The sequence below is a fragment of the Chlamydotis macqueenii genome, chromosome 5, assembly GCF_036417535.1.
Source record: "Chlamydotis macqueenii isolate bChlMac1 chromosome 5, bChlMac1.mat, whole genome shotgun sequence".
NCBI lineage: Eukaryota > Metazoa > Chordata > Aves > Otidiformes > Otididae > Chlamydotis > Chlamydotis macqueenii.
The window spans coordinates 31,698,543-31,726,007 of record NC_141560.1 but is presented as its reverse complement, the minus strand read 5'-3'; the positions used below and the strand labels follow the sequence as shown (position 1 = coordinate 31,726,007).

Genomic DNA, 27,465 nt, shown 5'->3' with positions numbered 1-27,465 from the left:
ATGCTGAGAACACTCTGTTTTTCTTTAACATAGTTTCTCAAAATGGAAAAATATATTTTTCTTCTTACCTTAAGAAAAATTCTGAAAATAATTATGTCAAGTTTCTCTCATATTCTTCTGACTTATTTCCAAGGCAATAATACGGTCTCCCTGTAATCATTTGATTAAGTGCAATTTTAATAGATCTTTGTTATTGCAGAAGAATTTTTCAAAATAGAGGTTATATTTTTTTATCATTTTTAATAGACGGAATAAGTAATTATAAGATTTATGTTATATATTCACACAATACCACAGAACAAAAGAAAACAGGTAAATCTGCACAGACATTAAATATTTCAAATTATATAGCATTTTATATACTTTTGGACCCCTGAGCAGAGATTTTTCTTAAATATAAATATACAATATTTACTACATTAATATTAATATAATTGATCATATTGGTTGTAAAATGCATTTCTATATTTCCATTTAATATATTTGGAAATGGTACCTTGAAGAATCATAGAATCATAGAATAATTTGGGTTGGAAGGGACCTTTAAAGGTCACCTAGGCCAACTTCCCCACAATCAACAGGAATATATCAAACTAGATCAGGTTGATCAGAGCCTATCCAACCCGGCCTTGAATGTTGCCATGGATGGGGCATCTACCATCTCTCTGGGCAACCTGTTCCAGTGTTCCACCACCCTCATTGCAAAATTTCTTCCTTATATCTAGTCTAAATCTACCCTCTTTTAGTTTAAAACAATTACGCCTTATCACATTGCAACAGGCCTTGGTAAAAATCTTCTCCCTGTCTTTCTTATAAGCCCCTTTTAAGTACTGAAAGACTGTAATAAGGTCTCCCCAGAGCCTCCTCTTCTCCAGGCTGAACAGCCCCAACTCTCTCAGCCTGTCTTCATAGAAGAGGTGCTCCAGCCCCCTGATTGTCTTCATGACCCTCCTCTGGTCTCACTCCAACAGGTCCATGTCGTTCTTATGTCCAAGAGCTGGACGCAGTACTCCAAGTGGAGTCTCAGAAGAGCGAAGTAGAGGGGAGGAATCACCTCCCTTAATCTGCTGGCCACATTTCTTTTGATGCAGCCCAGGATATGGTTGGCTCTCTGGGCTGCAAGCACACATTGCTGGCTCATGTTGAGCTTCTTATCCACCAGTACCCTCAAGTCTTTCTCTTCAGGGCTACTCTCAATCCATTCTCTGCCCAGCCGACAGGTACTCTTTTCTGAGTACTTTAGTAATCCTGCAAGGGTAAGAACTGGTGACACATACTTTTACAAAACTGTACAAGCAAACTAAAACAAAGAACTTACAAAGGTATCATTTGGTCTAATAATTAAAGGAACTCTCGTTAAGTTTTCTTGTAGTGATTAAGATTGATACTAACAGTATTTTCAATATTGCATTTCGTTTCAGAAGTTTGCATGCATAAGAAATGAGCAAAATGTCCTAGGCAATAGTGCACCTTTCATTATATTCATAGCTGAAGTGGACAAAAGGTCTTCTGTTGTTTAAGAAAATGGACCCTCCTAGCTTGCACAATACAAATATTTCCAATACCCATCTTCCTCAAAGTAATGCAGGATATCAGCAACAGAACTAAACTTTTCACCTGAGTAAACTGTGACTATTTAAATTGAAAATAACTGAGAAAATACCAACTTCCTCACTTGCTCCCCACTGGAATATATGCAACTGCATTATATGGACATAGAAGAAGTTATAGCACAGGGTGAATAGCAAAAACACTCATTAAATTAAAATAATGTACTTGGACTTTCAAGATATCTTTGATAAAAAATTTCACAAGAGATTATTAAGGAAACAGAAGCCACAAAATGAATTCTAAAATTTCTGATTTATATTAGAAAAAGGCTAAGAGATAGAAAATCAAATGGTAGATATAACTGTTCATTTTCAACATGGAGAAGGTTAATAGTGAGATGCCCCTGGATTCTTACTAACAGTGGTGCTATTTGACACATTTATTACACACTTACTAATGTCCTGAAGAAAAGGATAAATAGAAAGATAGACTAAAGTTTCTTACTGAAATGCATGTAGGTCAAGAATAAAACAGCAGCAAAGAATTCCAGGAATAAACAAGTCAGAGAATTAGATAGCATAACACCAAAGGAAATTTTTAAGGCATAAGCAAAGGTGGATATTGGATCTGACAACTTTACATAAATTCACCTGCATTGATATCTCCCAAATCAACATCAATCACTAAGGAAAAGAGTAATTTCATGATGGACAACTTATTTAATGCAATTCATCAAGGTACCTAGGAAAATTAAAAAAAAATACTGCAAAGCAAATAAAATGTTAATTTCTACTGAAGAACAATAGAGAAATGAAAATGTATTACTACATTTTAGGAAAGTTCTAAAAAAAAAATTTGAAAGTCATACAAAGAAATTCTTTCTTTCTTTAAGCTGTGTCTAAATGGCTTAAATGGTTATCAGGATTATGCCATAAAAACAATTAGAAACTCTTTCAAAAACAGCTAGAAAGATTTTCACAAAACACTAAAAACTATTTCTAACAGAATAATGCACTCCTGAAACATGTTGCTGAGGAAGACTGTGGAAACTCCATCACTGAAGGTCTCACAAATAATTGTACAAACATCTGTCAACAATAGCATACTGTTCTTTTCTGCAGGTGTAAGAAGATTAAGTGACGTTTTGAGTTTTCCTCCAGCTGTATCATCCCATGAATTTGGTCTGCTATTCTGGCACCATAAATAAAACAAAACAAGAAAACAAAGAAAAACACTTAGAGTCAACAAACATAGACACTTTTAGTCTAGTAGAGCCTAGGATCATAGATAGCACTCTTAAAATAATAATAGAATCTGTTTTATCATAGAATCATAGAATGGTTAGGGTTGGAAGGGGCCTTCAAAGGTCATCTAGTCCAACCCCCCTGCAAGGAGCAGCGACATCCCCCACTAGATCAGGTTGCTCAGAGCCTCATCCAGCCTGGTCTTGAATGTTTCCAGGGATGAGGCATCCACCACCTCTCCAGGCAACCTGTTCCAGTGTTCTACAACTCGCATTGTAAAAAATTTTTCCTAATATCTAATCTAAATCTACCTCCCTCTATTTTAAAACCATTACCCCTCGTCCTATCACAACAGGCCCTACTGAACAGCCTTTCCCCATCTTTCTTGTAGGCCCCCTTGAGGTACTGGAAGATCACTATAAGGTCTCCCTGGAGCCTTCTCTTCCCCATGCTGAACAGCCCCAACTCTCTCAGCCTGTCCTCAAAGGAAAGGTGCTTCAGCCCTCTTATCATCTTCGTGGCCTTCCTCTGGACCCTCTCCAACTGGTCCATGTCCTTCTTATGTTGGGGGCTCCAGAACTGGACACAGTACTCCAGGTGGGGTCTCACCAGGGCAGATTAAAGGGGGAGAATCACCTCCCTTGACCTGCTGGCCCTGCTCCTCTTGATGCAGCCCAGGATGCAGTTGGCCTTCTGGGCCGCAAGAGCGTATTGCCAGCTCATGTTGAGCTTCTAATCCACCAGCACTCCCAAGTCCTCCTCAGGGCTGCTCTCAATCCATTCTCTGTCCAGCCTGTATTTGTGCCTGGGATTGCCACGTCCCAGGTGCAGGACCTTCCACTCGGCTTGGTTGAACTTCATGAGGTTGGCACAGTTTTATTAAAACTCAGTAAATAGGATGAAAAATCCTGGGGGCCAGGGGAATAAATATATTTAACAGGAAAATTTGGGATACAGAGGAAGCTGTTTCAGGAGATAAGTTACTTTATATGTTTATTAAGGAATTATTACAAGGGAATGTCATTTTTCACTGTTCAGCAAGCTCCATCTTATTATACTCAGTAAAGAGAGAGAAATTGGTTTTATAAAGATTAAAAACTCCAGTGAAATTCAATGAGAATTTGTTCTGCATAGAGAATGCAGTATCTGTCCCTGCAATGCAGAGGTATTTTTATTTTATATAATTCAGCAAAGTTTACCTTTTAATACTGCAAAACTTTGAACACTCCACAAGCACAGTCAATACTATTCCATTTTAAAGACATTTCTATGTGAAATTTCACATTTGCTCTTTACAGGTACTCAAGAAAATCCATACTTTAATTAAGGTCAAAATGCCACCATTTCCATCAGTGAACACACTGTAGGAGATACTTTTGGATCTGAAATTTCAAGTAATTTTCAAAAGCTTCAACTTGAATCTCTATTTGCATGTTTGCCTGGTGGCCTTCTGGGTATTGTTGATGCAGATGATTCATAGGTTTTGTTGTCTCGATGGTTTTTCAGTTACTCAGGAGAGTTCAGTTATTTCAAACACTTATGGTTAATGTTATCTGTGTGTTGTTAATACTAAAGGCCCAATTGAAGAGGAGTAGTTTGAATAGTTGCATCTCAGAAGGGCTGCCTGAAAGTGCAACACTGGGAGACCAAACTAAATCCTGCAATAAAAATAATTTTTCCCAGCCTTTGTCCTGGTCAGATGTATTGAATATCGGTTTTAGTAAATAGCTGAATAGTTTACTATGAATCAAAATACCTCTTTTGAAAGAACTATTCAGAAACTCTGTTGGAAAAAGAATAAACAAAATAAACCATTTTTTCATTCTGGAATAGTCCATTACAGAAATATTTGCTTATTAAAAGAATTAAATCTGACTTGGTTTTAATATATTTGTTTTGCAGTAAACCTGTATTTTCTTGGTCAAAGTTGAATTTCTTTTTTCCCCCTATGGTAAACACATAGCATAAGGCAATCATTGGAAGTAAAAGCTAAAATTTTTACTCTAGGATACTTAAACCAAAGGCATACAAGTCCCTGCTTCACTAACTGAATAAATTACTTAAACTGCAGAAGGAAAAAAGACCTAAAGTCTCTACTGATCTCCTTCTTGGCAGTGGGTTTCTTATTGCCATTATATTGTGCACTGATTCCCACATCACCTCTGACTCTCCCAGCATTTCAGTATTTCTTGTTACTACTACTCTTACATGGTACTATTTCTCTTAACGGTACCTTAATGACTTATTCTTCTCTTAGTCATTATTTCCAAATTCTGCCACCATTGTAGGATAATGCTATTTTCAATTCAGTTTGGCATAGGTTGGGTCTTTACCTTAGGAACAGGGAAAACAGCAGCATCTGACAAAACTGCACCAAGGGTGGAAATCTAGCCCTGATCCAGGAAAGAAAAGTGAAGAAAGAATACTCTAAGCATAGTACTCCCTTTTACTCTATCTTCCCTCATGCCTTGCTCCCAAAGAATAGAAGAGTTCTATCAGGTGTAGGTTCAAACCCTCGGTTTAAAAAGTGCTAGGACTGGAGAAATCAGAACACTTCCCAGGTTTTCCATCCAATGTGTTATTCTAGTCAGTTTCAGCTGTAAAAATCTAGATTCCTGATTCAGTGAGTCTATTCAGACTACACAAAGATGAGTGGTTCTATGTGACCAGACTAAGGTACACCCTCATGTATTTGTTCTGAGGTCTGGGCCCTAAATGTTGCAGTATACTCCCTGGGCTACTATTCATCTTCCACTAAAATCAGTAGGAGGAAAAGACTTACAACACTTCTTGTTCGGTACAAAGCAACTTGCAGGATGTGGTCCCCACATACATGGAAAGTACTTGGCTTCAGTCTCTCATACAGGTTATTAGGAAAGAACAGAACAGCAAGTGTAATTCAGGAAGATGTTAATTCATTAAGGATATCAAAATTGTGTTTCAGATTTTCAGCCACACTAGTGCATAGCTGAGGGCAGAATTTGGCCTTAAAGTATATCTTGTTGCTTTCTGACTGACACATCATACTACAGCAGGAAAAAAAAAAAATGCTTTATCATATAGACAGTTTTCTGTTATAACTTGACTCTGCTCAAAAATAATGGATCAAATTCTTCTCTGTAGAGCACTACCACTGAAGTCAGTGGAGTTATGCCAAGGATGAATTTGACCCAACATTATTTTCTAACTGAGATTAGAGAACAAGTGAACCAGCAAAAGACAATTAAGTTAGTGATGCTTTTACTATCTTGAGTATGCAAGCAATCTGAAAGCCAACATAATGCAGTTCTTATTCACCAGGCATGCAAATAAATCAACTTTAATGTCAATAAAGTCAGTAATGACAGATTTTATCACTAAGTTATAACTAAGCAATAATGATTGGGAAAAAGCAAGTAGCTCACAGCAACTGAAGTGATTTTTTATTTTGTCCTAGGTGAAGTCAAGGGTAACTGAAAAGACTGGCCTTTACTCCCTCTATTATTAACTGCAAATCATTCTTGTCATGTTAGAAAGCAGATCGTTTTTTTTTCCCAAGTATTATTCACTGTTGTGGTGTGCCTCACACCATGACCTCCTTCAGAGGTGCTGCAGTCCATTTCCCATTGGCCTCTACATATTAGTGAGGTGTAGCTTTATTTTAAGGGAATCAAGACCAAAATTATATTTCTATTTCTTCTGTAAATGTAGTTACTGATTTAATTCATCCATCAGCTGTGATCACAGAAATCAGAGAATAAATAAAAAGCCAACCTGAGATGATTTAACACTTTACAAGCACCAGTCCTACACTAAACACTGTTAGACAGCTGCAGCATTCCATTGGCAGTAGCTGCATTTCAGTGAGGAGTGAAATAAATGTTAGAGGTGGTAAGTGGCTTATTTAAAGTGCTTCTAAATAATTTGATTGAGGAGCACAATAAAAACACTAGCTATTATTTTTCTTGATCTGTAAAAGCAGGAACTCAAGATATAAATAGTTTTAAAACACTATTACTTCAGTAAGTAAATGATCTACTAATAATTTAAACTCATATAGACACTTTAAAAGCAAACAAACTTTTTCAGATGTTCACAATATAGTTTATGTGAGTTTGCACAATCATTTTTCTGTCTCTGCATCTTAACCAAAAATAGTACACATTTTTTGTTATCTATGAAGTTGTTCTCTCTATGGGATATGTTTAACAACTGTCGATTGTTATGTTTCAGTAGTTTTGGCTGACATTCAATAAATGTCTGAACAGCTAATAATGCACTTAGTTCTGGTAGTCCACCCATCTGTCCATCACATCTACCTGTCCTCATAAAGGCTGTCATTAAGCAACATAGCATTTCTGTAACATTCTCTCTACATTCACGCTCTTCCTGAATGTCTGCAAGGTAAACAATGTGTGCTCAAAATTATTTTAAGTCTTTCCTTAAGCTAAATAAACCCTTCTTTAAAAGTAAGCAACAACAAAAAATTTATTTTACTATTTTGTTAATAGCACTTTAATTCATCAAATTTATATGATTGTTAGTCAACATTCATGGAAATAATTTGAAAACACAAGGAAAGATCTTTTTCTTGCCCATAAAAATTACACAATGAGTCACCAGACCCATACCCTCCAAAAACACTTTTTCAAGAAAAATACCATTAATTAAGCTCAGCATTTGGTATCTATTTGGGACCACACATTATGGTTGTCTGTTACAGTCCTAAGGTGGGACTGACCGCCTCTATAAATTCTTCTAGCACCTGAGGTAGCTTTTTCCACATGGAGAGATGCAGGGACGTAGCTCATAAAAACAAAGATGCTATTGTACTAGTGTGTGTCCTTTTTCATGCCACATTTGAAATTGATTGCAGTAACACAAGAAACGCTAAGTATTTGACAGAAAATGTTTTCTGCATTGGCACAATACAGAGGAAGAAAAGACAGTGGAAGGAAGAACCATGATATCAAATTTAGCCAATGGATATTTTTTAGGAAGGACGGAATTCCATAAAATTAACAACTAAAGTAAGTGTTGTAACACTTTTTAATAACATTATAAAGCCCTTTCTACTGCTCTTTGTTTGTTACTCCATCTTCTGGAGAATGTATAATACTAGAGGTAAACCAAAAATCTTTAGATGAATAAATGTAATACTTACCCTACAATGATAAGCTACATATTGTCCAAAAAGCTACTTGGGAACTATTAATACTGCTGTTTGCCATTTCCTTTGAGTTGGTTTGCTACAGAATCTATCCTAAGATTATTTTCTATCCTAAGGAGTATTTTCAAAGCTTTAAATCAAGTATCAGGTTCTCAGGACTCTAGGCTTTATAGTCAACACCATTTCAAATTGTCTAGGTCCCAGAACAGTAACCATTCATTTTGAAAATAAAGCCATGCACTTCAGAAGGAAGCCCTGTTTAACGCAAAGTCAACAGATGCTTGCTAATATCAGGGAAACAAAATATTCGTAGGATATAATTATGCTTTTCCTGTATGACTGTCCTAAGACAATGCGCCTTTCACAAGCTACCTGTTCAAAGACAATCCTGAGTTAGGCAGTGTCTATTCTACAACTGTAACATATCATACAGAAGCATTCTGGAAGAACTCTTTTTCCCATGTACCTAGCAAGAGTTGTACCAAAGACACATAGTAAAACATATGTTGTGCTATAAAATATTATCTCATATGGCTGTTTGTGAAAGTATCCCAAACATTTGCTGTTGATACTGTGTTTTAACAGCCATTCAATACTCTCTCACAATTTGTGCTGTCTATACAAATGTCCCTACCACTTACTGGCTCCCTGTAAGAAATTTCTTCTGCCCTACTCTGTGTGCATGTCTACACAAGCTCATACACACACATATTAATGAGAGAACTTATAGGACATAGAAGGACAGTATTTGTCTATGTCTTGGTTTAGTTATACCTAAGCAAAACTCACTAAAAGTACTGTGCTGCTCATTGCAGGATAAATGCATGCAGATGTTTTTGCACTTGCACACAAACACACATTCACTCAGATAAAAAGCCCTACATGTTCATTTGACACGTTTTCTTGGAAATTTATGGAAATGTTACGTTATGATAGAAAATTAGACAACTGCTGATAAAGGTGATCCTATGTGTAGGCTAGCTGTCTCTAACAATATTGACAATGGCATCAGAAAGGGCATTTCCTACTTAGGGTGAGTCCAAAGCTGTTGTAGGTTACAATTACTCCAGTTGAAAACTCTGTATCTAGATCACCACTATTCCAACAGGTAACTAAAGAGACATCAGATATAGGTGTTCTGGTTTTGTTAGTGAGGGGGGGCCTAAGGTGGTGGCTTCTGTAGGAAACTGCTAGAAGTCGCTCCCCTTTGTTCAGTGGACTTGGCCGGGCCTAGGGCAGACCTGCTGCTGGCCAAGGTTGAACCAATTGGTAGCAGAATGTCCCATGATAACGCCTCTGCAATAACGTATTTAAGTAGGGGAAAACAGGAAAAAGAGGAGGAGAAGATGTGAAGCAGCTGAGCGGGGGGCAGAGAGGGGGAGGCGCAAGCCTCATGGGCCTTGCAGGCCTCACCCTCTGGCCTCTCGCCAGGCAGCCGACTGGGCCCAACTCGGCCCGGCCTGGCTGCAAGAAGTGGAGAGGAGATGGGAAGTGAATAAGATGTAAAAAGGATTCTGAGAGTCGTCTGCCAGCCTGTTGTGAGGAATGGCTGCAGACGCCAAGGTCAGTGAAGAAGGAGGGGGAGGAGTAATGCGGCTCCTGGCCAAGATTCCTCTGCAACTCGTTGTGAAGACCATGGTGGAGCAGGTTGTCCCCCTGCAGCCCATGGAGGTCCACGGAGGTGCAGAGATCCACCTGCAGCCCATGGAGGACCCCACGCCGGAGCAGGTGGAGGCCTGGAGGAGGCTGTGGCCCATGGAGGGCCCAATGGGACAGCTGTTCTAGAGGGACCGCACCCCATGGAAGAGATGACCCACGCCGGAGCAGTTTCACGAAGGACTGTGGCCCGTGGGAGGGACCGCACGCTGGAACAGAGAAGGAATGTGAGGAGTTCTTCCCCCGACGATGACACAGCAGCATAAAACAACGCGTGATGAACTGACCGCCACCCCCATTCCCTTTCCCCCCGCCGTGCTGCTCGGGAGGGGAGGTAGTATAGATAATGTTAAGCCTGGGAAGAGGGAGGGGTGGGGGAAGGTTATCCTGTTCCCTGTCTCATTCTTCTGCTAATTTTAGAAATAAATGAATAGTTTTCCCCAAGTCGAGTCTGTTTTGCCCGTGATGGTAACTTTAAGGATTTCTCCCTGTCCTTATCTCAAACCTTGAGCCGTTTTTCTTATATCATCTCCTCCTATTCTCTCGGAGGGTGGGGGGAGCGAAAGAGAGACTGCATAATCTGGTCCCGTTCAGGGCTGAACTACGACAATAGGTCAGCTGTCTGCCAAACAAGTTCACCTGTTAAAAGCCTCCCATTCACTACTGCTGTAGTTTCCTTTTCACTTTCCCCTTCAGCTGATATATCCATACCTAACTCCTAAGACAAAGACAGTAATTATTATATTGTACACCTTCATAAGATGTAAGATGAAGTGCTTTCTGCTAAGCTGACAGTACTAACCTTTACGGTTATCTTTTTAATTCACAACTTGTGGAGAAAATGGGCATAATAAAAAGAATGAATCACTGCATTATCTAACGTTATGCAGGGAACAGTATAAGATAAGCAGAATGTTCAGTGCTGTTATTATTTGTTATTTGTTTTGGCTAAAGACATTATCCACAAAGTACTAGTTGCTAAACAAACACAAAGAGCTATGTTCTTGGTCATTTCCTGGTCATGTTCACTTGAGTTGCTTACTTGAAGATATTACTTTAAAGAAATCTATAATATTATTGTGATAAGTATATCATGAGAACATCAACCTAGCCTGCTAGCCAAGCTCATTATTGCTGGTCAGGAGACAAACAAGAGTGATAATTCCATAGCATACAGAAAACCTAAGAACGTAAGTGTGTATTTTCCCAATAGGATCTATAAATTTTGGTAAAGACTGAAGAGAATATACTTGATGGCAATTCATACAGCTATATTAAGCTTTACTTTTCACTATCTCTGTGCTGTATTTCAAAGTTTAAATTTGAGGCAAAGTACTTCAGAGTAACCTAGCGATAGAAGTCTCTGTACCTAGGAAATATCAGTCACTTTTGTGTCACAGTACATTCTATAGGAATTCAGATGTTGTACAGCATTTACATCCCAGTGTCACATACTATTCAAGATCCATTAATGAGATATATTTGCTCCAAAAGGACTATGTTAGAGAATTTATAGAAAAAAGATATTTACTGGTAAAATCAGCGGATAAATAAAGTAATATTTTATAGACATAGCAATAGCTGATTCCAAAGTGAATATTAAGTCATACTAAGATAACATTCAATCTGAAATGTAATGACAGGCAATAAAAATGTTGGATATTGTAGAAAGAGTCAATCAAATTCCAGTTAGGTCAGTGGAAAAAGCTCAGTATAACCAGATCAGATCTGGAAAAAAAAAAACAAAACTGCTGTTGTTTTACTTAACTGTAAGTTCTTGTTTGTTTGTTCACTTCTATTTATTCCATCAGTGTAATTATGAAGGATTTTGAGAAGAACACAGGCTTAACCCTTATGTTTCCCTCCCCAAGACACTTTATCTGAGCAGATATAAAAAAAAAATGTTATAAAAGTATTCTCTACATTTTATCTTGATAACTTCACCTTGTAGTTGCTTTAAATGGAGGTTTTTCTCATACTATTCTTCATAGAAAATAATAACTTACGCATTATGGCACATTAACTAATTGAATCATGTGTATAATTTGCCATGGAGAAGCAAAGAAACTGGGATATAAAGGAGCCACGTTCACTCAAATGTCTTTCATGCAAATTTTTAGTAACATTTATTTCAGGGAAGTTATTCCTGATTTTAGTTATATCCTGGTTGTGAGAAATTAATCTCACAACCCTTTGCAATGAGTGTGACATTAGGAGAAACGAGACATAGATTTAGGCCTTTAACAAGGCCAGTGGGATCAGAGGAGAGGAAGATAAGACAAAAATTCATGTTTCAAAGGAACAAACATTGAATTACCTCAAATGTCTCAAGGCTTTGCAGGAAGAGAAATTGTAATGACTGTACTTACAGGTTCAAATTCATCTCCAACTGCACAACAGTAGGAAAATTCTGAGTACTAATAGTAATTCAATTGATTTGCAATGAGTGGTTTTGGGTTTTTTTTAGGAGAATTAAGAAGACAAGAACATTGCAAGATTCCTTTATGCTTATGCTTTTTTTCTTCTCATTCTTTCTCTTTTCCTTTGTACCCTTGACTAGCCATCCCAATCAAAAGTACATTCAAGAGTAGAGATGTTTTCCATTTATCTTGATTATTTGAATCTATTGATTTAGAACCAGTCTTAAAGTAAAATACAAGTGTTGTCATTAAATGTAAAATCTGAATTGTGGAACTTGTAGAATAGATTAAAGAAAGCACAGAACTGCCAGTGTTTGATGAGAAGAGTGTCAAAAGAACTGAGGACATGAAGAGAATATGACCTCTCTACACTTGAGTAGACCTTGTTACATCCACTTCTTCAATGTGCAAAGGTTTGCAAAAGCTTAGTTAAAGCACTTGACCTAATTACACAGACCCCCTCAGCCTCTAAAATTAGATGGGAGGAAAAAAAATAACAACCCATAAAGGAAGGTGTTTACATCTCTAAGGTCAAACAACATTACTGCCTATCTCAGGTGCAGTTAGAATGAGGAACACTGTGGAAAGAGGTAGGCACCTCCAAAGATAGGTCAACACACCTAAGCTAGAAGCTCTCATTTAAAAGTACCATCATAGTTTAGCCCTGCTTGGGACCAAGCTACGCACTCTCACTCACTCCCCCCACCCTCCAAGGGAATGGGAGAGAGATAATATAACAAAACGGCTCGAGGTTTGAGATAGGGACAGGGAAAGATCCTTGAAGTTACCGCTATGGGCAAAACAGCCTCAACTTGGGGAAAACTATTTTTTATCATTAAAACCAAAGCAGGATAATGAGGAAGAGAACAAAAAACCCAACTTCCCCCCACCGCTCCCTCTTCCCAGGCTTAACTTAATTTCAATTATTTTACCTCCTTCCCCTCCCCGGTGGCACAGGGGGGAATAGGAATAAGGGTTATGGTCAGTTCATCACATGGGGTTTTTTTGCTGCTCCTTCCCTGAGGGGAGAACTCCTCACATTCCTCCCCTGCTCCATCATGGGGTGCCTCCCATGGGCTACAGTCCTTCATGAACTGCTCCAGCGTGGGTTGTTTTTCCACAGTGTGCAGTCCCTCTAGAACAGGCTGCCCCAGCGCACACCCTCCAAAGGCCACAGCCTCCTTTAGGCATCCACCTGCCCCGGTGCAGGGTCTTCCACAGGCTGCAGGTGGATCTCTGCTTCTCCATGGGCCTCCATGGGCTGCAGGGGGACAGCCTGCTTCACCATGGGCTGCACCACAGGCTGCAGGGGAATCTTGTCAGGAGAGGCATTACTCCTCCCCCTCCTTCTTCACTGACCTTGGCATCTGCAGCCGTTCCTCTCACAAGAAATTCTTCACGATTGGCTCAGGCAGATGCCTCTCATGTTCTCTTCACATCTTCTCTCCTCACTTCTTGTGGCTGGGCCAAGCCAAGTCGAGCCCAGACTGCCACCTGGCAGGAGGCTAGAGGGTGACGGCCACAAGGCCTACAAGGTTCGCATCTCCCCCTCTCTGCCCTCGCTTCAGCTTCTTCACTTCTTTCTTTTTTTTTATTTTTTCCCCTTCTTAAATGTGTTATCACTGAGGCGTTATCACTGAACATTCTGTCACCAATTGGCTAAGCCCTGGCCAGCAACAGGGCCACCCTAGATCTGGCCAAGTCCACTGGACAAACGGGAAACTTCTAGCAGCTTCTCACAGAAGCTGCCACTGTAGCCCCCCACCCCAAACAAAACCAACACAAGTACTGTGAATTCTTTAATAACTACTTTGTTCTCTTCTCTCCTCTCTGTGCTTTTTAAATTTTTGTTTCCCTTTCTCTGAAATGTAACTTACTTTTAGCTATTCTGTTCAAGGAATACAGAAAACCTTTACCGCTTCTTTATTTACAAATCTATTCCCAATATCTTTAACAAAGTTAAACTGTAACAACCATGCATTTCTTGTTGGGATGTTCTCATCCTAACATGAAGCACCTTTTAAGATGCATCATTGGTCAAACATAGACTTGGCATCCTGAAAAAGCCTTCAGGGAAGTCAGATTTTATTATTTGCATAATTCCAAGGGTACTTTGTCTTTTCTCCTTCCTTTACTGAAGAAATCTGTTAAAAGAGAAAGAGAAGCTGCTTTAGAAGTGACAAGAGCTAAAGAGCTAGTAGCAAGTATTATGCACAATAGCAGCAGCAGTCCTGGTGAAAGTCCAGGCTTTGAATCATCCTAATATATGTTGGATACTGAATGTCAGATTGAGTAAAATGTTACTGAAAATGAAAGCTAGCATGTCCTTTACCCCTTTTAAAAAGTTATGTAATGAGCACATTGAGATGAAGAAGACAGGTAGCTGATCAACTGAATTCTTTTCCAATGACATGACCCAGCTGTCATGTTGGTCACCACAGACAAGGCTGATTAATGGCTGCAGCTGGGTTACATTTTACATTGGTCCTCCAAATATACCAGGTATTGTGAAACCAGTAATAAACTCCTGAAAGTGAAGAGTGGTAACGTTCATTTATTCAGTTTGAAAAAAAAAATATATTCTAAACATTTGGAAAGCTCTTTATGTTACTTTGAGTCAGCAGATAGAAGAACAAAAAGAAATGTACAATGCAAATATTGTTATCTAAAGACAAAAATTAAAAAAAAAGAAAACCAGCAAAAAAAACAATGTAGCAATATTCCCCTTTTTTCAGTTCTACTTCTCCTACACTCCGTTTTTTTTTGTTTTTTTTTTTTTGTTACCTGGCAAGATTCTGAGCGTCTTCAGATTTAGAAGGAGAGGTTTACTGTTTGCAGGATCAGGTCATGTGAAAAAAAAAACACCTTTTCAATACTATTTGAACATTGTCACTTCTGACTAACATCAGATTAGGGTTAGTTGGTTTGTTTGTTTGTTTTAATATAAAGAAAGAAGTAAATATAAATGTAAATACACAAAAAGAGATAAATAAAAGTTTATACATAAATAAAATAAATATTTTAAATAGCGTAACAACGAACAAATAAAATCATATATCCATACAAAAATGAATTTTAAAATATGTGTAAGATATTAAGAATATATGAAAAATAATCATTACCAAAGAATATTTCAGAACTGCAGAAGTGTCCTTTCAGTTGAAAAGTAGTTACTTAATTTAAAATGCTAGACTTCTATTTCAGAGCAGTAGAAGGCTTTGCTGAGCCTTTTGTAGCATACATCACACACACTATTTTTCTGAGCACAGGCTCAGAGGGATGTGATCTGGTGGAGTCAAAGTGCAAAGCACAGAAAAGAAAACATGCTTTTGCTTCAGCTAGTTTCTCTTACCTTTTTGTCCTTCTGTATTCAGACAGAGATGCTTGTTCAGTCTTCCAGGCTCAGTCATTTTCTTTTTGAAGGAGAAAAAGGCTCTGGAACCAGAATCACTGGTAATTTTTGTGTCAATGCAAATGAGGTTAGAAGTCAGCTTAAATGTCCAGCCAGGACATTTTACTGAATAGGAGAAACTTGGAGTGCCAAGAGCTGCCAAAACTTAACAGTTCCCTGCCCTTCATCTCTGACATGAAGAGTAGGCACAGTGAAGAGGACATGATCAAAGCATTCAGCCCTCATTTTGTGCCCATTAAAATCTACATTTAAAGCAAAATAATTTTGAGTCACAGTATCTAATTTCAAGGATCAAGCCATCTCATTGGTGATATTGCTTATTTGACAAGCACATTTTACCTCTTTCTTGTTTAATAGAAATACTAATCTAGAATGGCTACAAAGCCATTAGCTCCAAGCTCAGGAGTGATGAATCCCAAAAAAGAGGAAGTTGGGCAAAAATGCCAGATGGCCTGCATGGATGAACAAGGAGCACTGTAACCCGCATGTTTAAAAAGGGGAAATAAGGAAGATCTGGGGAACTACAGGCCAGTCACTCTCACTTCTGTGCCTGGCAAGGTCATGGAGCAGATCCTCCTGGAAACCACACCAAGGCACATGGAAAATAAGGAGGTGATTGGCAACAGCCAACATGGCCTCACTAAGATCAAATCATGCCTGCCCAATTTGATGGCCGCCTATGACAGGGTTGCAGCATCGGTGGATAAGGGAGGAGCAACTAATATCATCTACCTGGATTTGTGCAAAGCATTTGACACTGTCCCGCACAACATCCTTGTCTCTAAACTGGAGAGACATGGATTTGACAGACTGACAAGGTGCATAAGGAACGGGCTGGATGGCTGCACCCAAATAGTTGTGGTCAACAGCTCAGTGTCCAAGTGGAGACCAGTGACGAGTGGTGTTCCTCAGGGGTCAGTATTGGGATTGAGTCTGTTCAACATCTTTGTCATTGATGTGGACAGTGGGATTGAGTGTGCCCTCAGCAAGTTCGCTGACAACACCAAACTGTGTGGTGCAGTCGACACGCTGAAGGGAAGGGATACCACCCAGAGAGACCTTGACAGGCTGGAGAGGTGGGCCAATGCAAACCTCATGAAGTTCAACCAGGCCAAGTGCAAGGTCCTCCACATGGATTGGGGCAATCCCAGACACAAATACAGGCTGGGCAGCGAATGGATTGAGAGCAGCCCTGAGGAGACGACTTGGGTGTGCTGGTGGATAAGAAGCTCAACTTGAGCCTGGAATGTGCACTTGCAGCCCAGAAAGCCAACTACATCTTTTGACTGCATCAAAAGAAATGTGGCCAGCAGGATGAGGGAGTTCCTCCCCTGTATTCCGCTCTCATGAGACTACCTGGAGTACTGCATCCAGCTCTGGAGTCCCCAACATAAGAAGGAGATAGACTTCTTGGAGTGAGTCCAGAGGAGGGTGACGAAGACGATCAGAGGGATGGAGCACCTCTTCTATAAAGACAGGCTGAGAGAGTTGGGGCTGTTCAGCCTGGAGAAGAGAAAGCTCCGGGGAGACCTGATTGTGGCCTTCCAGTGTCTAAGTGGGGCCTATAAGAAATATGGTGAGAAACTATTTAGCAGGGCCTGTTGGGATAGGACAAGGGATTTAAAATAGAAGGAGGATTTAAAATACACAAGGTTTTAAAATAGAAGGAGGTAGATTCAGACTGGACATAAAGATTTTTTTTTTTATAATAAGGGTGATGAAACACTGGAACAAGTGGCAACTTGTTGGCCTAGAGAGGTGGTGGATGCCCCATCCCTGGAAACATTCAAAGCTAGGCTGGACAAGGCTCTGAGCAACCTGATCTAGTTGAAGATGTCCCTCTTAACTGCAGGGGAGTTGGCCTAGATGACCTTTAAAGGTCCCTTCCAACCCAGACTATTCTATGATTCTATGATTCTATTATTCTAATTAGAACCACTAGACTGTAAGACAACTGCAATGTCATGTGCTCACTGCCCACTCTTTGCAACCATCTTTATGATTCTACTATTCTTGCCAATGAAAAGGTTTTTAAAACTTTACAAATATATGAAAAATGCATTTAATTTTGTCAGCCATGGTCATGTCAGGCTCTGATTTTTTGTCATCACCTAACTATAAACACAAAAGTTCATATGCCTTATACAGAGTGGGACCTACATGGTGGTTCACTTCTGAGTTATAAATTTTACATTACAGCTTTTCAAAAAGAAAATTGTCCAGAAAAAAAATACTCGGAAAATACTCGGAAAATTCAGTTTCATATATTTTTTCTTTAAATGTGTCACTCACTCCACATGTACTTGAAAAGAAGCTCAAGGACATTATATAACTTTACTAGTCTGAATATTGCCTTTGCAATCTTCATCAGCATGTACCCTTTCCAAGTACAAATGCAAGATCTGCCGTACATTTCCCATTATGAAGCCTTAATTCTGCAGAGGGACTATGTTTAGACTGTCAGTTTCACCTGGAAAGTATTCAGAAATAACACTGGTGACTGGCAATATAAAACAGAAAAATAAAGACACGAAGTCTCTGCTATGTGTTCAATTTTTAGTTTTATTTTGTGAAGGGAAGAACTATAATTTTGCAGGAGGAGAAAAAAGTAAAGATAAAGAAAGAGAAAGAAAATAAAGGAAGAAAGGGAGGAAGGGAGAAAGAGAGATAGAAAGCTGAATAGTCACCCATAGCTTGATTAATTGATTAAAATCTTATATGATGTTTTAGATGGTTTACAGACAGTTCCAGGAGTCCTCAGTTTCTGTGGACTGGTTACACTTTTGCTCTGTGGTACAAAGTGAATCATTTTAGAGCTGGACATAAAAGAAGTTTCTATCACCATAAAGCTTTCTCTAGCTATAACATTAACTTAATCAGAATAAAACTGTCACAGTTTTCCTAGGAAATAGTAGTCCACTTTCTTACCTCATGTTATCTAGAAGACATGGTTACTCATGGTTAGGTTTTGCATGAGACCAACCACAAGTTCCATATCTTGAACATATTTACAGATCTCTAACCAGGTATGTAGCAGATGTACATTGCTGGCCAATAGTTTCCTCATTGCTTGTGTTGGGGTGTGCTTCAGGACTGCGAAAGCATGGATAATACAAAACAAAAGTAACTGGATTTTTTTTTCTATAGCAGCTGAATATAACTCTCTCTTTTCTCAAAAATCTGCTATTGAAACCCTTTGTGAGTAAAAATTTAATCGAGACTAAATCCCTTCAAAATTTAGTTTTGAAGTATCTGGATTTTCTGGTGCAATTGTTATACTAGAAACTACCCAAGAAGTTTGCCTAATTACTATCCATTACCATGTTCCTCAAGGCAGCACAATATTTTCTTATCTTTTTCATCTCTTGATCATGTATTCTCATCTGTAGTTTGTAGCAGTTGCATGCTTTCGAAGGACATATTGCATAGTCAATTTTGTACTCTTGTCAACTGTTTCAACTTTTTTTCTTGTTTGAGGCAAACAATTAAGAAGCTTCATTCAAGAAGCTTTATATTTGAGCTACCCAATATTAATCTTGGAGAGTTTTTCTTTCACAGCTGTAAAGCTGAACATTTGCCAAATCCTCAGATATGTACCCCACATACTTTCTGAAATTTTGAATAACCAAGACTTTTGAAAATATGAATTTTTCTCATTAATGAAGATTCTATTATGTAGAACTGAACAACACATAAATGGGTTTGCATTAAAAAATAGTTATTCCTTTCAATGAGAAATAAAAAACAAACCTAAAACAGACCAGTTGGCATTTCAGACTCATTTGGTTTTTTATTTCTGTAATGCTTCTTGATTACGATAATTGATCACTCCAATAATTTCAAAGATATAATTAATTGGTAAAAGTAATTTTGTTGCCTTTTATGTGACATATTCTTAATTAACAAAGAACATTTAAATAAATTACCATAATACTGAAGGTCACACAAATATTAGCTGCAGTTGTGCTCACTGTTGCATAGATACGTATTTCTATGCAGAGAAGGAAAAACATTAATTTTAATAAAATGAAAATAATATGTTTCTTTCATTAAAATTTCACTACATGAATCTTATTCTACTTGGCCTTTTAGCTAAGATCAAATCTAATGTCAGTTTAATATTAGATAGGGCAATGTAATTTAATCTAGTTTCTACTTTGGCAAAGCTGGAGCAACAACTTGATTTGGTCTTTCCTTTCTTCAAATACTGTAATTATTTTTTTTTTCTGTAAAATCAAGCATATGTGATGAGAAAGTGACATACCAAATGTTAACTGATACAGTGATTCCTGAACTGTATTGTAGAAAATGACACTGACACAGATTTTTTTCCTGCACCATTTCCTTATTACACTTTGTGGGAATTAGAGTACTTGCTTGGACAACTGGTCCAAACCTTCCTCAAACAGAGTAAAGAGAGAACTTTGCATTTTCCACTTTCTAGGTGATAGCTGAGTCATGACTGCTGACAGAAGAGATGTTGGGGGAATTACCTTCTTCGCTGTGTATTGAAATGAAGTCATAGATGTTACAGCAGTTTGCATGGAGTCAAACCAACTGCCATGTTAAACACCTTCTTAGAAAGACTTCTTTCAAGAAATTTAGGAGAAGCGTTACTTTCAGGATTCCAAAGTCAAAATGTCAAAATCGTATAAAGTTAAAGCAAGAGATGAGATCTTTTTGTCTTACATATTTTGTATACACATTAAATATTAGACTTTCAAATCATGATTAGATTCAATTTCAACTGAAGTTGTGACCTTCTATACCTGAAGAAAAATGTGTTATGTTGATGACAAGATTAATGATATTTACATGCCAAATGACAGAACTAAAGCTGGAGTACTGATTAAAGATAATTAGTCAATGTAATGCCATTTTGAAACTATGTAAAATTGTATAAAATCAACAAATAGTCAGAGTTTGGATATGTTCTGAATCCATAAGCAGTAAGGACATATTTACAAAGGTATCATCATTTCTGTTTATTTGTTTGGTTATGAAGACCATTTTTCTTCTGTTCTTTAAGTAGCTCCTGAGTACCACTATGACTTCAGTTATAGTTGTCAAGGAAGAACACTTATGAAAATCACCCTGGAGCAGTTCATGAAGGACTGTAGCCTGTGGGAGGGACCCATGCTGGAGCAAGGGAGGAATGTGAGGAGTTCTTCCCCCGAGGAGGAAGGAGCACCAGAAAAGGACATGTGATGAACTGACCACAATCCCCAGTTCCTTCCCCTCCCTATGCCGCTCAAGGAGGAAAGGAGGTAGAGATAATTTGAAATTAAGTTAAGCCTTGGAAGAGGGAGGGGTGGGTGGAAGTTTGGTTTTTTTTGTTCTCTTTCTCATTATCCTGCTTTGGTTTTAATAATAATAATAAATGAATAGTTTTCCCCAAGTCGAGGCTGTTTTGCCCATAATGGTAACTTCAAGGATCTCTCCCCGTCCTTATCTCAAACATTAAGCCTTTTGTTATATTATCTCTCCCCTATTCGCTCACAGGGTGGGGAGAATGAGTGAAAAACTGCATAGCTTGGTCCAGAGTGAGACTAAACTACTACAGTTATTTACTCGCAACTCCTGATTTACAAGGAATGCAAGCTATTTATCCTACCTCTTCAGAGGTTTATCAAACATTATTTTCATTAAGTAATTACTTTTAGAATAATGCTAATCGAGAAAACAATATACTGCAATCCTTCTTTGAACAGACATTCCCAGGCTATAATAATGAAAAATGAAGGCAGAGTATTAAAACTATACTATTAAATTTCGTTAATCTACAAATCAGAAAGAGTTAACAGCAACAAGAAAAAGAAGCAGTCCTTAAAAACAAAACAAAGACCTATATAATTTATACTTTGGAGTAAGGGTGTTTTATACAGACACTAGATAGGATTTACTCACAGTAACACCAACACAAATATTTAATAGAAAAAAACTCAATGCATTCTTAGTTCACTAGTCTCACAGGAAATTAAGGGTACTGGTAACTAAATAATTAGAAATGGGAGTTTGTGAACATCTTTATTAACCTTATATTAATTTGCAAAATGAGAAAAGAAAATAAAGAGAAAATTTTGCTCCCAAAGATTAGTGTATAATACAGAGTAAATTGCAGCTGTAATAAAAAAGGATCTGTTTCTCTCATTTGTGAAAGATGGAGTTATAAACTAAAAACCATTATGAACCATTAAGTCAAAATGATTAAATCACCTGAAATAGTACCTTCATATAAAACATTTCACTTTCAGTAATGAGGGTTTAAATCAATAAAATTATACCTTCATAGGCTGGGGAGAAAATGTACATTCTATTTTCAATTTTTACAGTAATAAGAGATTAGGTAGGAAAACATAGCAACATATCAGAAAATATGTCATTGCAGCTCTGCCTTTCAAAGTCTCTTTAAAGCAGGCTTCCTTGATCTCTATGAGGAGCAGAGACCTGAAGAGAACATTATAGCTATAGGGACTTGATCTTGCAAGCTGTCTAAGTCTTGCTGTAAGAAGTGCAAGAAGTCAAATAAGCACCACTGAACACTTAGGACAGATTGTGAACCATTTATTCATACTAGTAAGCAATTAGATGTCATGTTAGAGCCAATGTTGGCTCCTGTTCGAGAAAACATTTGAGCATGTGTTGAGTCTGAAGTCAGTGGGGCTTAAATATGCCCAGCAGAACTCCCCTGAACTGAGACCAGTAATAAAAATTGATTCTTAGCAAAAGCAGATTCACAATCTGGTCTTCATTGCTTATTAATTTTGTAGGGTAAGAAGCTTCCATAAACTGAGAGAAATTGGGACACTGTTAATCATGCAAATAAAACTCCATACCTCTGCTAAATGTACAAGACTGAGGTTAAAGAAAAATCTTCATGGTACAGGGACAGATACAATCTAGACTACATAAACTTAAAAGGCTTACAGTGACCGTATATGTACAAGAACCATTTTTAGGAGTTTTAGCCATTTCTACTGTCAACAGAGTAAGAAGTGTTCTTGATTATCCTGAGGAAAATGGGAGTAAGGGCGGCTGTGCAGAACAGCCTCTGAAAGAAATTCTTTCAAAGTTTCTGTTGAAAAGACAATTTCTCAAAGGCAGCTGCTTGATGCCTCATGATGTATTCAAGGCACAGCCTCCTTGCTTGGCCCATCACCCTGCTGCACCTGCTCCTCTCAGCTCACTTCACCTGAGTGAATCGTGACAAGAGTAACAAAGCGCTGTGCTCCGGCATCCTACAGAAAGCTCAGCGATGCTTTTCCTACTGTCTCAGCTGAACCACTGCAGAGCCAAGCTCCTGGATATAAGCTGTATTTGCACAGAGCATCAGGTACCAGCTATTTGTTTACCTTCCTTTCATTCCTCCCTGGTGCAATTTCTCTTTACAGCTAAGCGAATCCTGTATGAGAAGTGCCTCACTACTGCTCAGAATTTTACTACAGTGCCTGAGATCTTTCTTCCATTACAAGTCTCAGAGGATGGTATTAATATGTCACTAATTTCAGATATCTTTACATTTGGAAAAAGGTACTACCAGACAAGTTGCAAGTGTATTTATTGGCAAGTGACAACATTTATCATCAAGATACCCACAACAGCAATTTACAGCAGTCATATGACTTCAAGCCCTGTGTTATCTCCTTCAGAGTTACCTGAGAATAGGTCTAGCCTCCACTTTTAAAATCCCTGTTTTCAGTCAGGCCACACAGTGTTGTCTCTGCATAGAGCCTAGGTGATGTGCCCTGAGATTTCCAAAATATCAGGAATCTTTATCCTAGTCACCTGACAAGTCCTCTTTCATTTTTCGTTGGTTCCAGAATGCTACTACATTGACAAATATTCCTTACATTTTTTTTAAATGTTTCAAAATAGAATGTATCACAGCAAAAACTACAAATCTATAACTCATTATAAATAAAGTTTGAAATAAGTACTTTTGCTGCGAATGTTTTTCAGGACCTTAAAGCTTGTAGTCCTCTTTTCTAAATATTCTTCAAGATTTGAGCTGACTAAGGAAGATTTTTTTATTTTTGTCAGTAGAGTGGAATCCTTTAGAGCTAGTTTCCTTTGTTTGTTCGTTACGCTAATGGAAGAGCTTCCTCAGTTGCATTATTAGTACATCTCAAGTAATTAGAATGAATATTTGGCAAAAGTTCAAAAAAGAAGATGGCTTGCTTGGATTTAGCACATTTATGGTTATAATAGGGACTTAAAGGTTATAAAAGAACTTTTAATTAGATATAAAATTTATCCTGCAAATCTCTGGCAGGATAATTAACTGCATTTCCATATTATTTGCTGTACAGAGCATATACAACATACAGACATGCTATAATTTGTCTAATTTATTGCACAGCTTGAAGTATTAATTTTGCTACAATTTGAATAAACTTAAACAAAACTTGAAGCAGTAAAATACCTGTGCAAATTATATCACAGGGCTCCATCAGACTTGTTTGGAGGAGAGCTGAGTGTCATTGAGAATGATTTGGGCAGTAAGAAAACTGCAGACACAGGTTGAGATAGAAGACCTTTAGATGTTAAACAAATCTTACATTTAGCAAATTCACACTCTGCTGAAAATGAATTATTCTCCAGGATGCAGCTCAGAACCTCTCTGATGAAAAAAAAAACGCGTTGTGACATTCCGAAAATTATCACACTGTGCCTTTAAAATTCCCTGTTTCTTTCAGGCTTGTACAGAGGCAATCCAGGCAACTCTGGTTTATTTTTTCTCAACAAGGGACCAAGAAGGTTCTCCTAGATCCTTTCTGCATCAAGAAACAAAACTGGGCTTTTGTTGAGACTTCAAATCACTGAAGTGCCTGAACTTTCCAGAATCTGAAGCAAACAACCAACCTGCCTAGCTATTTTCTGCAGCACTTTACCATTTCTTTAGAATGGTGTGGCAAATCTGCATGTTTACTATGGTATTTTATTTAATCTCTTAAAGGAAAACTGAAATATGGGGATTTCTGAGATGAAAAAAATAATTAGCAGGGAGTATTCTGTCTGGGACTACACAGGGGGCACATTAAAATAATGAAATTATTTTCTCCCACAAATCAAAGATTTTAGAGGAATCTGTTATACACCCTGTCCTCTCCATTGTCTGATGTTTTTCATATTTACTCTTAGTCAAATACACTGTTGTCACTTTCCAGATATAAAGCCTATATTTGTGGGGATTCTGCATTGCCAAAAGAAAAATAACAGAACTCATCCCTCTAAGAAGAAAAACAATCAGCCTGAAGGGTATTCTTCACACATGTTGCAGTAACAGTTCTTCCCACAGTGAGCATACCATTTCTGCTGAGCATGTATTAAGCATAACTCTTTATACCAAAGGCATTTTTTTTTAAGAAAGAGACAATTAAAAAGTCTCTGAAAAAAAAATCAGGTAGTAGCAGGACTCAGTTGTAAAGATAACCCTCTCTCTACAGAGTCCTGGGTCATCAGAATAGCAGTTGTAGTGTCTCAGAGCAAATAAGATTTTCAGACTTCTAAAATGGGTAGTTTATTTTTCATTATCAAGATTTTGCTCTTATTTTTTTTACAGTAGCCTGAGTGGAAAAATTTCACAGTTTTGTTATTCAGCATATATTCTGGCAACACTACAATGGACTGGCCATTGATTTCAAAACAACTTTATTGTGTAATTTGGGAGGACTCAGAGAATCAGACTTAACAGCCAGAGGCAGCTGGTTAGAACAGGTGTTGCAGAAAATTATAATCCTACTTTGATTAATCCTGTGATGGGTTTTTTTTTTTTTACAACCACCCTCCAGTTATGCATGACAGGTATCCAGACAATCAAACATGTAGAGTCAGTAGTTACAATCTGAGATATTGTCAGGGGAAACATCAGGAATGATTGCAAGCATGTGAGCAAAAAGAATTTTCTTTTCAGGGAGAAAGATTTCCACAAAATCCTCCTCTACTCATGCATTTGCTGGAAAATGTAGGTTTGTTTCTAACAGCTCAGGTTTCACTGCTCATTTTCAAAACGGCTTTCACATTAAAAAAAAACCACTGGAATACAAAATAAAAATTATATTAATCAATAGTAAACATGTTGTAACAGTTGACTAAGGAAGATTAAAATCTAGTTGAATGCAGTCTAAAGCCTTTATTATTTTATCAGTGACACAAGCAAGAAAAGCATTAGGATCAAATGTGTAGCTAAAGCTTGAACGTTCTAATCTTCAGCTATTTCCAGAGTCTTAAGGTGACTAGATACACTGACTACCTCTCTTGGTATCAATTTGGACCAACTTAAGACTTTATAAAGGAACCTGATTTTGAGAAAACTCAGAGGTTCCACTCAGTGAAATCAGATACCTTTCAAAAACCTCACTGTATTGTCGCAAAGAAAAGTTTGATCTGTGGGCTGCCTGCCATTGAAGAAGTAGGGACATTAATTTTATGACAACTGATAAACATTATCTAATGCATAGTCTTCAAAATATTTTTAAATTTTGGGTTTTTTCTCTTAAATTAGGAGGGGCAGAGAAAAGCGTGACCCACAAAAGCAGGACTCTGCTTCAGCCCCACCCTCCGGCATTACAACCAAAAATAGGTATGAAGCTTTAACAGCAGTAGACACCCACAAGGAAGGTCTGCAAGAAGCTGTACCAGCAGCAGACAGTGGATACCACAAAAAGAAATGAGTGCTTGTAGTGGGTGCCTCTCTGAGGCACCCATCTTCCCACCTGACAAGGAGTCACAAGAGGTATGCTGCCTTCTGGGAGCTAAGGTCCAAGATGTTGACGAGAGGGTGCCACAACTTGTCAAAAGCATAGACTGCTATCCATTGCTACTCTTTCATGTGAGCATGAATGACACCACAAGCTGGAACCTGGGCAGAATCAAGGAAGGCCACGAAGCCCTGGGGTGCAAGCAAAAACAATTGGTGCCCAAGTTATCTTTTCTTCTGTTTTACCAGTTAAAGGAAAGAGTGCAGTCAGAAATAGACATATAATGCAAATTAATTTCTGGCTTCAAGGCTAGTGTCATTGTGAGGGTTTCATCTTTTGTGACCATGGAACATTCTTCGATGCCTATAGCCTGTTAGGGGGCATGGGATCCATCTGTCTAGAAGAGGCAAGGGAATCTTTGGCAGCAGGCTGGCCAACTTGATGAGGTAGGCTTTAAACTGAAGGACTTGGAGGGGTGGGGTCCGAAGTGCCAACTCACACCATAGCAACAAACTGAGGAATAAGCCAGGACAATCAGAGAAGCGATAAATGTCCTTCCGTTGCCTCCCAAGATAAGAACAAGAAGATCAACCACCTCAAGTGTATATATACCAATACATGTATGTATACTAGCCTGGGGAACAAACAGAAGGAACTGGAGCTCCACGTCCAATCAGAAAGCTATGACATTATAGGAATAACTGAAACATGGTGGGACACCTCACATGACTGCAGGATTGTGATGGGTGTCTATAGGCTGTTTTGTAAAGACAGGTGGGGAAGAAGAGGAGCTCTATGTAAAGGACAATCTTGAATGTATAGAATTCAACTACAGCAAATCTGGAAGCCCTATCAAATGTCTCTAAGTCAAAATCAGAGCAGTCATCTCCAAGGGGGATCTTACAGTAGGCATCTGCTACCAACCTCCAAACCAAGATGATAAGACAAATGAAGCAGTATTTGGGTCACTTAAGCAAGCTTCAGGTCAGCAGATCCTGGTTCTTCTGGGTGACTTCAACTACCCAGACATTTCTTGGAAGAACAATACAGTAGCTTACATGTCATCCATCAAGTTCCTGGAATGTGTAGAGGACTGCTTCCTCATACAAACATTAGATGTGCCAATCAGGAAGGAGGCACTGCTGGACTTGCTACTCACAAACCAAGAAAATCTGCATTGTAGTATCTCAGTGAAAGCCTTGGCTGCAGTGATCTCAATATTGTGGAGTCTGGCATCCTGCTGAGCATGCTGAAGGTTAGAACTAAGACAAAGATTTTAAACTTTAGAAGAGTAAACTTCAGCTTGTTCAGAGATTAATTGAGAGGATTCCAT

General features: G+C 38.2%; 1 long non-coding RNA gene across 1 annotated transcript in view; it reads right to left on the bottom strand.

Moving 5' to 3' along the window:
• The window catches only part of LOC147600538 (uncharacterized), a 214,065-nt gene that overhangs the window by 37,138 nt on the left and 149,462 nt on the right, over positions 1-27,465 (bottom strand). The window lies entirely within an intron of this gene.